This window comes from Euprymna scolopes, chromosome 9 (assembly GCF_053919585.1).
Source record: "Euprymna scolopes isolate OS-2025 chromosome 9, ASM5391958v1, whole genome shotgun sequence".
NCBI lineage: Eukaryota > Metazoa > Mollusca > Cephalopoda > Sepiida > Sepiolidae > Euprymna > Euprymna scolopes.
Genome location: NC_136490.1, coordinates 162459366 through 162472956, shown reverse-complemented (window position 1 = coordinate 162472956; position 13591 = coordinate 162459366). Strand labels below are relative to the sequence as shown.

Below are 13591 nucleotides of genomic sequence, written 5' to 3'. Positions count from 1 at the left end.
ACTATAAACCTTTAGATAAGACCATCAAACTGTAGAGATTAACTGTAGAGATTAAAGGTGACCTCAGATAATTTTAAAAATATTTTAAAATTCTTTGGGAATCCCTTGGAAAATTATTTAGATTAAAATATACCCTTTATATTTCTAAACGTGAATCAATAAATAAATAATTATATTTGTTAAAAGAATATAAAAGAAACGAAATAAGTAAATAATAAAAATGATGAATTATAATAAATGACAATAATAAAAAACTAATATATAGAAAGAATATAAAATAATAAAAACACAGATACATTAATATTTATATAAATCAATAAATTAAAACACACTTTTATACGTGTACATATGCCTGTGTGTGTATTTGCGCGAGTGTATCTGTATGTGTTTGTACGCATATGTATTTTTGTGAGTATCTTTATTTGTGTGTGTACATGTATATATGTCTATATATAGAAACTAAAAAGCTAAAATAACAACTAGTGTTATATATTAACGTTTCGCTAATTATTCTTATGATGGTGAATGTTTACATGTTAAGAAGTGTAAGAGTCTTAGGAGGGATGAAGAGACTTAGAGTGATAGACAGTCTTAGGAGAGTTCATATTGTAAGACATGGGATGGAAACATTAACACATTAACATTGTTAGAGAAGAGATGTGGACATTAACACGTAGATATAAAGAGAGAGTGTACATATAAATAAACTTTGAGAAGTGATTCGCTATCTAGATAGACAGACCGATAATTGAGAGGTTTGCATTTATGCCGATGGATTGACAGGTTGGCATTTATGCTTTGACAGTTAGTGTTTGTATAACATTAATAGACACATTTACTTTCTAACACATATATTTTTAGATGATGAATTTCAAATAGATTGTACACATAAATAGACAATACCTTTTTCATGTAATGATGGACACAGTAGACGGAGTTATAAAAACACATTGAACATTTATTCTTCTTCCCCTGGAACCGGTTGGTGGCTTTGTGTTCAGGAATTCAAAGGTTCACATATTCATTTTCAAAATGTGATCGTCTCGCTTCTAGACGATTGAAACCCATGTCTGGACCCAGACTATCGCCTGACTCTGACCCCCTCTGAGTTTCTCACTAGCCAACTAACTAACTAACTAACTCTCACTTCCTATATTGAGAAATCCATGCATGTCCGGCCACGTGATCACATATCACGTGTTTCAACATGCGCGAGTCGCACGTTTCCCGAACATTCTGATTTTCCAATAACCTATTTTTTCTTTGTTATTTTCACAAAAGAATTCAACCTACATATCTAATTTATTTAACACATATTTTATTATCCACATTCTTTCAAACAATTGAATAGTTTATTATTTATTTCATCAGAATTAACAATTTACTGGACATTCCATTTAAACCTATTGTTCTTTAAAACTTATATCCAAGGTTCGATTTCTGCTTTCTCTCATTTTATTTTCATTTTAAGTAATCTCTCTATTTTTATACTTACATGACAAGGGGATAGCCCTTATCATGTAACATCCCTCCCTTCCATATTTCACAAAAAAAAAATGTATGCATTTTTAAATTTAGTACATTTTTTTTATTTTTACATCTACACAATCACACGGCTAGACAGATCAGGCTAAAAAAAATATATATCTTTCAGTCAGTCCTCCACGGCCGACTTCACAATTATTTATTTTTTATAAGATCAGAACCTTTCTGATCTTCTTGGCATTTACTTTTTGGGTGTAGGGTCTTTACCTATGATTCACATCAGCTACTTTCCAGCCACCCATATGCCGCAGACTAGAGGTTTCCAAGTGTCCTGATCAACTCTTTCCGCATGGTTAGTCTTATCAAGTATGGCTTTGTTTTTTATTCTATAACTATCTTATACGGGACATACCAAAGCTCATATACTTAAATCTTTGTGGTTGGCTTCAGAGGTTTAAGATATACCTTTTTTTCTCTCATACGGATTCACTCGGATTTCCTTGCTTGGATTCTTGAAACTTCGACGAGGATTTAGAAATATCACCCCTAACTAACTAACACTTTTCTGGGCCCAACACCTTAATTGCGCACTAAATTCTATCGAATTGAATTGAAAGATATAATTAAAAAATAAACAAATAAATGAATAAAAAATTGAATTAAAAGATATAATTAAAAAATAAACAAATAAATGAATAAAAAATTGAATTAAAAGATATAATTAAAAAATAAACAAATAAATGAATAAAAAATTAATTAAAAGATATAATAAAAAAATTAAAAAATAAATGAATAAAAAATTGAATTAAAAGATATAATAAAAAATAAACAAATAAATAAATGAAAAATTTACTTAAAAGATATAATTAAAAAATATACAAAAAATAAAAAAATGAATTAAAAGATATAATCAAAAAATAAACAAATAAATGAATAAATAATTGAATTGAAAGATAAAATAACAAAATAAACAAATAAATGAATAAAACATTGAATTCAAAGATATAATAAAAAATAAACAAATAAATGAATAAAAAATTGAATTAAAAGATATAATTAAAAAATAAACAAATAAATGAATAAAAAATTGAATTAAAAGATATAATTAAAAAATAAACCAATAAATAAATAAAAAATTGAATTGAAAGATATCATTAAAATTAAACAAATAAATGAATAAAAAATTGAATAAAAAGATATAATTAAAAAATAAACCAATAAATAAATAAATAATTGAATTGAAAGATATCATTAAAATTAAACAAATAAATGAATAAAAAATTGAATTAAAAGATATAATTAAAATAAATAAACAAAAAAATACATAATTAAATTAAAAGATATAATTAAAAAATAAATAAATAAATAAACAATTGTATTAAAAGATATAATTTAAAAATAAACAAATAAATAAAAACATTTAATTAAAAGATATAATTAAAAAATATACAAATAAATAAAAAATTGAATTAAAAGATATAATTAAAAAATAAACAAAGAAATTAAAAATTGAATTTAAAGATATAATTACAAAATAAACAAAGAAATACATAAAAAATTTAATGAAACGTCACGTTTCATAAATAGCTTTTTTCACCCAATTTTGTTATCGTGTAGACAGGTTTAATCTCTTGATTTATAAAATCTTTAATGTTGCTCTCTGACACCTTCGTTCATTACGGTTCAACTTTCCTCCCGTCTCCATTTCACTCTCTCAGTAAATTCATAACCCCTCCATATATTTATGTTACACTTCTCCCCCTTTTTAACTCACTCTAATCTTTCCCCAAAAATATATTTATCCCTCTCCTTCTTCAAATAAAATTTGATTTTTGTAATTCATTTTAAATCTATTAGATCCTTAATTTCGCTCCACGCAAGTCATTGCTAGGTTTATCTCCTCAAAAACTGAAAATGGTCCTGAAACATTTTACATTTTTCAATTTAAACTTTTTCTTGCTTGATGAGATCTATTATAATCAAAAACCTCTGCCCATCGTAGCAAGATATGAATGTATGTACATAAAAAATAATAAAAAAATATATATAATTTGCTCTCTTTGATTGAGCACTATCAACGACCTTTGTTGAAATTCAATTACTCTTCGTTTTCGGATATGTTCCTACCTGGAGAATATATATATGTATATATATATATATATATATATATATATATATATATATATATATATATAGATAGATATATATATAGATATATATATATATATATAAAGCAACTAGTTAATAAAACATGTTAAAAATGCATTGAAAAAGAGTTAAAAATATATTCAATTTGAAAAGGAAACACTTAATAAGTGGATAGTCCTTAATCCGCGGAGTTTAGAAGAAATACTTTTCTTCTCATCAGAGGGTATAAATTAGCAAAATGCGGGATCGGATTTTGCTTGCAAAAGTATTTGATGAAACTGCAGTTAGTTAAAGATCTTACTTGATAACAAAACGTGAAGCAGAGGGAATAGGGTGAAGAAAAAGGTGATTTCACGTGAATGGATAGTCTGGTGAAAGGTAAAGAATCCAATGACGGTAAAATCCAAAAATGTAAATCCAACAAAGTTACTTAAATTTCCATTCGCACAAGTAAAATCCAAAAAGTCGAAATCCGTGGAATAAATCACAAACAGGTGCAAGGAAAAGAGGAAAGAATTCCAATAATATTATTAAAAGAAATATAAGATATACGTTAAACTCGGCTGCCGAGACAAGGTGTAATTAAGAGAAATGAGCGCAAAAGAAGAAAGAAAAATATGAGCGAAGAAGAAGAGAAAGAAAGATTGAATAGTGATTGAATAAAATATAGAATAGAAAAGAAAATATCAAAATGACCCAGACAAGATGACGTTAAAAGGCGCCAAAAATATAGGGCAAAAAAGATGTCAACTGAAATGTACAGGTTATTACTAAAGAAAATATTAGCAGGAGTTATTAAAAGACACTAAAAAAATTAAGGGGAGAGGATGGACGGTATCTGCAAATTTCGGATAAAGCAAATAAGTATGTAAGTAAATTCATATAGTAAAATATAAGTAAATATACATACAGGATATGAATGTGTAGGTAGATTGATATATTTGATAGATAGGAATATTTAAACATTAAAACAGAAAATGCAGATGAAAAACCGGCTAAACAAAGAAGAAATAAAGAATTAAAATAAAGGATTATTAAGTTATAAAGTATTAAGAAAGTAAGTAGAAAAAAACGATAATGATAAAGAAAAATTATATATATATGAAAGATTAAAACAATAGCTATGTAATTACAAAATTACCGTAATTAAATTTGGATTTATGTTTACAGAAAGAGATCAGTTCGTTTTTAGAATTACTCCTGCTTATATTTTCTTAAATTATAACCTGTACATTTCAATTGAACTCTTTTTGCCCTATAATTTGGGCGCCTTCTACCGTCATCTTGTCTGGGTTATTTTGACATTTGCTTTTCTATTTTATATTTTATTCAATTACCATTCAATCTAACGTATATATAGACATACATATTGATAAAAGATGTTCTATACCATCACATAGGTGTGTTAAGACACATATATACATATGATAGTTTCCTTTAGCATTGCCAGACTATAGATACGTAAGTGTGTTTGCGCATGGAATTTTTGTGGTAAGAGTTGCGCAAACTCTAATCATGCTTCTCCTGAGTCGATGTTGTTAAATGCCAGTGGCAAGTGGTTGTTAACGATGATTGGAAAGAAATGCCCACATAACGGAGAGCATATACAATGCCTGAAATTCCCAAATAGTCACCCATCTGATACTAGCCATGTCACCCATCTGATACTAGCCGTGTCCTTACTTTGATGATCTGATGTGAACCGTGTGTTAATGTGATTATGCCGTATATATAAATATACATGAAAATACACATACACATTCACACACACATTTATATATATATATATATATATATATAATAGCAAAAGTACCTGTCGTTGACTGGGTCCAAAAACAGCCAACAGAAAATGGACTCTAATTCATTAAAGTATGAAAGGTTATGAAAAGGAAGGGTTGTAAAGAGATAGCTTCGAATTTGGGGGCATCAAAACCAAAGCAAAATACGATGAAAGTAAAAGTGAAATAGATAAACCCCATAATTTATTATACCATACCTGTTCACACTAAAACACTATTCACAATATTCTGTGGATCTATATTAAAAAACCTTGTTAAACTTTGTGACATATTTCCATTCTATGGAGGTCAGGTGTGAACGAACACCCCATTATTTTATTATACCATATTTCTGCAAACTGAAACATAATTATCAAAGTATACTTACGCAGATAGATATGAAAAGTCTTTATTAAAGTTTGTGCCTATACCATCCCTATTTCAGTTAAAACATACTTATCAAAGTATTCTCATGTACATCTATATCAAAAACACTTGTAAACGTTTTTTTTAATGTTTAAAGGTTTATTTTCCATACTTCAAGATCACGCGCGAACGCAGACCCCACAATTTTAATTAACCACTGTTCTGTCAGATCAAACATACCCATTCCTGTGTCTCGATACATCTTCTATAATTATATATGATCAGTTTTCTATAATAGTCAACCATATAGGAGCCTATTCGTGACCAGACACACACACACACAGATATTCAGCTTTATATATATATATATATATATATATATATATATATATATATTAAGTAATGTGATTTATAATTTAAAAGTTTTAAAAATTTTTAAATTTAAAAATCAAAATTTAATTAAATTAAAAATCAGTTTCATAAGAAGGAACAACAACAAAGTCAATTATCGTACAGATAATTGACTTTGTTGTTGTTCCTTCTTATGAAACTGATTTTTAATTTAATTAAATTTTGATTTTTAAATTTTAAAAATTTTAAAACTTTTAAATTATAAATCACATTACTTAATATTGAATTAGCTCTAGGACATTTAACTATCGAGCTTATTATATATCTAAATTACAACAAGCATTTCCTGTATTTTAATTAAACTAGTAATTTTACTATTACATTAAAATACACTTAGCTCTTTAGACTATTATTCTAATCTCCTTTAAATTATATATATATATATATATATATATATATATATATATATATGTAATTCTTGGTTTGTTACAAGTGAATAAAAACATATTTCTACGTTACCAATTTTTTTTTAAATTTTCAGACAACCCATATTTAGAGTCAAGGGATGTTTTTATGTTATTAAAATAAATTTACCTCGCGAATTATTAAAATATTAAATGAAATAAATATATTTTTTAACCGTTAGTGCGAACCTGCTTTGTTGATAAAACTGAACTTCCGGTTCGATTTATTTCACATCCACGAATTGACGGAAAAGAAGTAGATTTCATTTTCTGTTTACTCGATAAGTAAAAAAAAAATTTAAAAAAAAACATAATTCATTTGTTTATCTTCCAAATTTTTTAATTTATACATTTTTTCTTTATTATATAAGGCCAAAAAAAAAGGTTTGTCGCTTGCTTTTGGAGTTTTTGTTTTTGTTTTTCGATATAAGATTGGTTGGTAAAAGTACAGTTTTTTTGTGCTAATGTAAAGAGTGGTCCGCGCTATTTTTTAAATCGTATTTCCAGGTTTAATTAAAGTTTTATTATATGCTTTTTTATTCAATTGTAAGGTTAAAATACATCCTCCCCTCCCCATGTTAAGAATGGCTTTTTAAATATTAACGTTATTATTACAACACGGATCACTCTCTGCATGAGTACTGTACTTTCACCTAACAATTTAATAAACAAAACATGGTACTTATGCAGAGAAAGTACCATAATAATATAATAATAGAATAATAACGTTATTTAGAAAGCCATTCTTAACATGGGGAGGACGTTTTGTTACTATTCTATACTTTCACCTAACAATTTAATAAACAAAAGATGGTACTTATGCAGAGAAGGTACCGTGCTGAAATAACGCTATTAAGAAAGCCATTCTAAACATGGGAAAGGGAGAGTGTTCTGTAACTATTTTATATTTTCACCTAACAATTTAATAAACAAAAGATAGTACTTATGCAGAGAAGGTACCGTGCTGAAATAATACCGTTATTTAGAAAGCTATTCTTAACATGGGGAGAGAGTTTTGAATCTATTCTATACTTTCACCTAACAATTTGATAAACAAAAATAGATAGTACGTTTGCATAGAAAATACCGTGCTGAAATAATGTTATTTAGAAAGACATTCTTAACATGGGGATGGTATTTTGTAATTATTCTGTCCTTTCACCTAACAATTTAAAAACAAAACATGGTACTTATGCAGAGAAGCTACCCCGCTGAAATAATGACGTTATTATTTAGAAAGCCATTATTAACATGGGGATGAGGGTGTTTTGTAACTATTCTGGACTTTCACCTAACAATTTAATAAAAAAAAGTTAAACTTAATAAGACAAGGAACAGTACTGAATCATTAACATTATTTAGAAAGCCATTCTTAACATGGGAGGGAGGTGTTTTCTAACTATTCTGTACTTTCGGTGCTGATGCAGAGAGTGATCTGTGCTATTTTTTAAATCGCATTTCTACGTTTAATTAAAGTTTTATGATATGTTTTTTATTCAATTGTAAGGTTAAAGTACAGAATAGGTACAAAAACCCTCCCCATGTTAAGAATGGCTTTTTAAATAATAACGTTATTATTTCAGCAAGGATCACTCTCTGCATGAATACCGATTAACGTTTTGTTCTTTGCTTTTTTACCGTATTTTTTGTTTTGTTTTTCAAGAAAACCTTTTTTAACAAAGATTGAAAGTGCACGTTTTTTCTTTTTTTTTACAGAAGTTGTTTTTATATTAAAAAAAATATGAATGCTTATAAAGAAATTAGGTACTCGTGCACTTATTGATCCGTGCTGAAATAATAACGTTATTATTTAAAAAGCCATTCTTAACATTGGGAGAAGAGGGTGTTTTGTACCTATTCTGTATTTTAACCTTACAATTGAATAAAAAAAACGGTAAATTTTTAGATTAGGTCTACCTCCACAATTTTCTTTTAAATGACGACTTTTGTAGGCTTTCGACTATGCTGAATACGGAAATCGCATTGAAATTTTGCAGAAATAAGTAGTTATTGAGATATTAAAAACTTGTATAATGCATTGTAATCTTTGGCAGCCGTCTTTTTTACACGCTTGCGCGCGTCATAAACAAATCTATGCGCGTAACAAAGATGGCCGCCAAAGAATACAATGCATAAAACAACTATCTATATCGCGATAACTACTTATTTCTGCAAAATTTCAATGCGATTTCTGTATTCAGCATAGTCGGAAACCTTTAAAAGTCGTCATTTAAAAGAAAATTGTGGAGGTGGACCTAATCTAAAAAAAATACCAAAAAAACATAAAACTTTAATTAAGCTTGGAAATACGATTTTAAAAAAAATAGCGCGGATCAGTAAGTGCATTAGCACCCATTAATCGACTCACGTGACCTTATTAACAAATATTATCAAAGGCAAGATATGTTACTTTATTACCGAAATGGATAATTTTTTTTGTTTTTTTAATGCAAAATTTTTATTCGGCTCAAAAAACACAGCGTTTACTGTTATATTTGAAAATTACAAATGGCGGTAGACTGTGTTAACACATTAGGTTTGGGAAAATGAGTAAAAACTAAAAAAAAAAAACTATACAAAATACTGTTAAAAACCACAGAATACATGTCTGCCTATGTCACAGTAACATATATTGAGTGAGTTCCTGACAGTATTTTGTATAGTTTTTTTTTAGTTTTAACTCATTTTCCCAAAGTTAATGTGTTCAACAGTCTGCCGCCATTTGTATTTTTCAAATATACAAATAAACACTACATTTTTTCAAACCGATTAAACATTTTACACTAAATAAAAACACTAAAATCTTATCCAGTTAGGTAGAAAAGTAACTTATCTTGCCTTTGATAACATTTATCTGTTATATTTAATTTTCAACAACATTTTCGTTTCTGTGTTTAGTAATACAAAGCCGTTTTATTTACTATGACGTTTAGTCAGCTCGAAGAACAGTGTTTATCAGTGTATTTGAAAAATACAAACGGTGATGGACACTGTTGATGATGTTAAGTTTGAGAAAATGATTTAAAACTAAAAAACTATACAAAATACTATCAGAAACCCACCGAATATGTCAGCCTATGTCACAATAACATATAATCAGTAGGTGTCTGACATTGTTTTGTATAGTTTTTAACTGATTTTCCCAAACTTAACATATTCAACAGAGTCCGCGACCATTCGTCTTTTTCAAATACATAGATAAACACTGCGTTTTTCAGCCGATTAAACATTTTACATTAAATAAAAACACTAAAACATTATCCAGTTAGATAGAAACGTAATTTACCTTACCTTTACTTTCAATTATTCGTTTTTGAACAACTTTTTCGAATCTGTGTATAGTAACACCCCCCTTACCCAAATATTAATTAAAAACTCACATTTTTTAATACAATAAGAAAGAAAACTATTTAGCGTTTCAATGGTTTAGCAACTTTCGGCTTAATCCACTGAATGTTGGTCGAGCCCAAGCCATAATTGATGGTAACTCCCGAAGATCCGGATCCAATTCTGCAAGAGTACCATATTTTTTTTTCGCCTTTTTTTTTACTTTTTGGAGTGGATTGCTGTACTAAGAATATAAGAAACATGCATTTCCTCTATTTATTAGAATTTTCCATTACGCGAAATTAAGCCACAGCAACGCGTGGCAGGGTACAGCTAGTATATATATATATATATATATATATATATATATATATATATATATATATATATATATATATGACATCAACATAAATATATAAGTGTGTTTTCTTTCGATCGGGGTACACATACATAAATGTACGAACACAAATATACACACCCACTTATGCGCATGTATACACTCTCATATATATATATATATATATATATATATATATATATATATATATATATATATATACAAATCACAAACTTTCGACACATCTAAATGATTATATTTTCTAAGAATGTATCACAGTGTTTTTTTTTTCTTTTTTAGCAACTCTTACTTTGTTCATATTAGTAATTTATTGTTTCTTTATTTCTATATTATTAATCAATTATGCTATGTTTAAATAAAAAACTATATACTCATTTAACTTTTCACAATTATTTAATTATAATAACGCCGGCAAAACATTTCCAGAAAATAATCATTTTTATAATCCATTATCGTCGCAGTCCGTGAAAAGAATCGTTGCAAAAGAAAACGGAAAGAAATTAGAAAATTATTTGTACCGGTTGAACTATGGATGATATACATTTAAAGAAAAACCTCAAAACCGCTAAAGTATCAAAGTGGAATCACAAAAAGAATTAGTTCGTCAAAGTGTTCAAATAACAAATCCCAGTAAAGAAAATCCAATTAAAATCTAAATAAAAACTTTGACCCTTCATGATGTGCTGATGGTAGACCATCTCATTTTTCTTATTTGCTATATTAAAATCAGTCTTTTTGGTCTCGATGTTTTAGTGTTTATGTTGTATTATTCTATTTCAGTCTATTCATGATTTTATTTTTACTTGGAAGTCAAGATTCGAAGGCCATTCGAGGATAAGTGTTATTGAAGTTTAGGTGGTAGTGTAGTAATCGTTAATGGTGAAAATTTAAGTAGAATTTGATTATTTTTGTGGGACGGCGAACTAAGAACTCGGTTGTATTTGGTTTGAAGGAAGCAATAAGTCTCCTGTGTGGCATGAGTAAGTTGTTGGAATCCATATTAAATAAAGAAGTAGTCAACCACCTCAACAGAAACAACCTTCTTAGTGGCATGCGATATGGTGTCCGCTCTGCAAGATCTACAGCAGATGTGCTAACGGTTATATCACATAGGATTAGTGATTCTCTTGCCAAAGGTTTCCTTTCCAGGGCAATTGCTCTTGACATATCGAAGGCCTTCGATAAGGTATGGCATAAGGGCCTACTTCACAAGACTTCCAGCTACGGTATTGCTGGAAATGTTTTCTCAATCATTAAACCATTTCTCTCTGATAGGTTCATAAGAGTAGTGGTTAGAGGCCCACAGTATTAATGCTGGAGTCCCCCAGGGGTCCATCTTGGGCCGAACTCTCTTTCTTATCTACATCAATGATCCACCTAAACACATACTTAAATCATTCGTTGGCATCTATGCTAATGACACGACCATCTATGGCAACACATCAAAGGCCGTAAATGACAAAGTTCTCTCTAATTCTCTCTCTTCTGATTTTGAGCGCATAGTACAATGGGGGAAGAGGTGTCTGGTCACTTTTAATGCATCCAAAAACCAAGCTTCAATCTTTACATCATCAACGCTTTGATCCCCATCTGGCATCAATTGAAATTGATGGCTCTCGTCTTGGGGAGGCTCCATGTTTTGACAAGCTTCTGGATTTTACCTTTACTCCTGATCTGAATGGAACACGTACATCAAATCTGTTGCCAGGGATGCTGGGAAAATGGTGGGATCCTTCTACCGCTTCTGAAGATATATCACCCCTAATGCAATTCTCTATCTGTATAAAAGCCAAGTACGTCCAAGAATGGAGTACTGCTGCCACATCCGGGCAGGAGCTGCTAAAAACAGCCTATCCTGCCTTGACAGAGTACAAAATAGACTTCGTGGCTTAGTGGGGGATGCCCTTTTCTCTTCCCTGCAACCTCTCTCCCACAGAAGAGACGTTGCGAGCTTGTCTTTGTTTTAGCGTTATTTCCATGGCAGATGCTCGTCTGAGCGCTAATCCCTCGTCCCCCCTCGCCAATCTTTCACGAGAAACACCCGTCTGGCTGAAACTACTGGCAATAATTTTCCCCACTCTTTATCTGTGCCTAAATCCAAACGTAGATTCCATGAGCAACGCTACTTTCTTAGAACTGCACGCCAGTGGAACTCTCTGCCGCTTGCCTGTTTCCCACCTGACTACAACTTGGACGTCTTCAAGTCCAACGAAACAAACTCCTGACAAACCGCCCCCTTAAGTAACACACTCTATCAAAACGCATAATACTAATGATTACTACAATACTATCTCATTGATTACTCTACACGCAATAGCCCTTATCCCTGAGTGGCCTACGGGGCTTGATAAGTGGTGACCCCATGTAAAAAAAGCAGGACAGCGGAACAGTGTTCCACACGCGATCAGTTTTAGGAAATAAACTTTGTTCATGGAATCTGCGTTTCGATTTAGGCACGGATAGAGAGTGAGAGAAAATGTATATAGTAGTAGTTGTTAGTCAAGTGTTTTCTGTGAAAGTTTGGCAAGAGGAGCTATAGATTCGTTTAATGTGTTATATAGCAGGGAGTTTCATATCGGGTACGTGTAATACAGAGGAAACTATGAGGGAGACAAGGCATCTATAACAGGATAAGTGATGATGAGAATTCATTATTGAATGAATGCGTAATACTGTTCTTTTACATCAGAAGGGAAGAATCATTACTTATGATGGAGAGAGGACACATTTCTTGGAAGGGAGTTACACAATGTTTATAATAAGATGATGAACACATTACCTTCAATTGTTGAATGGCGACAGGAAGACAACAGTTACAAATATCTATAATGTTCTTTGTTTCAATTGACCGGTCGAAATGATGATGACGTCAGGAGTTAAAATTCGGGATCTACATAGTTTAATGTTCTTTCCTTCGCTTCCAACCCTAACCCTGACTCCAACTTTCTCTCTCTGATTAGCAGACTCAAATGTTCTGCTTCCGCTGCTCGACTGTCAACTGCCTTGAGCTGACTAAAACTAGCTCCTATATTGAGAATTCCTTTTTCCACTTATCTAAAAGGGACAGCCCTTTTTCCTGTGACATAATTTGTATGTTTCTGCACTCAAAGATGTTCTTTTCTATTTCATCTTTTGTAATTACTTTTTATGAAGTTAATTCTAATATAGATTCTAATGTATCCGAGTATTTTCCTCATTCATTTCTCTAGCCACGTTGTGTCTTCCTTCATAACCCTTTCTGATCAGTTGGGATGGTGTAATATAGTATTAATGATAATATTGATTCTTGTTTACGATTATTACTTGTTTTGGTC

The 13591-nt window shown here is 30.1% G+C and overlaps 1 protein-coding gene across 1 annotated transcript in view; it reads right to left on the bottom strand.

Annotated features, from left to right (window-relative positions):
• LOC145284691 (uncharacterized) overlaps positions 1 to 13591 on the bottom strand; it is a 413246-nt gene that overhangs the window by 101685 nt on the left and 297970 nt on the right. The window lies entirely within an intron of this gene.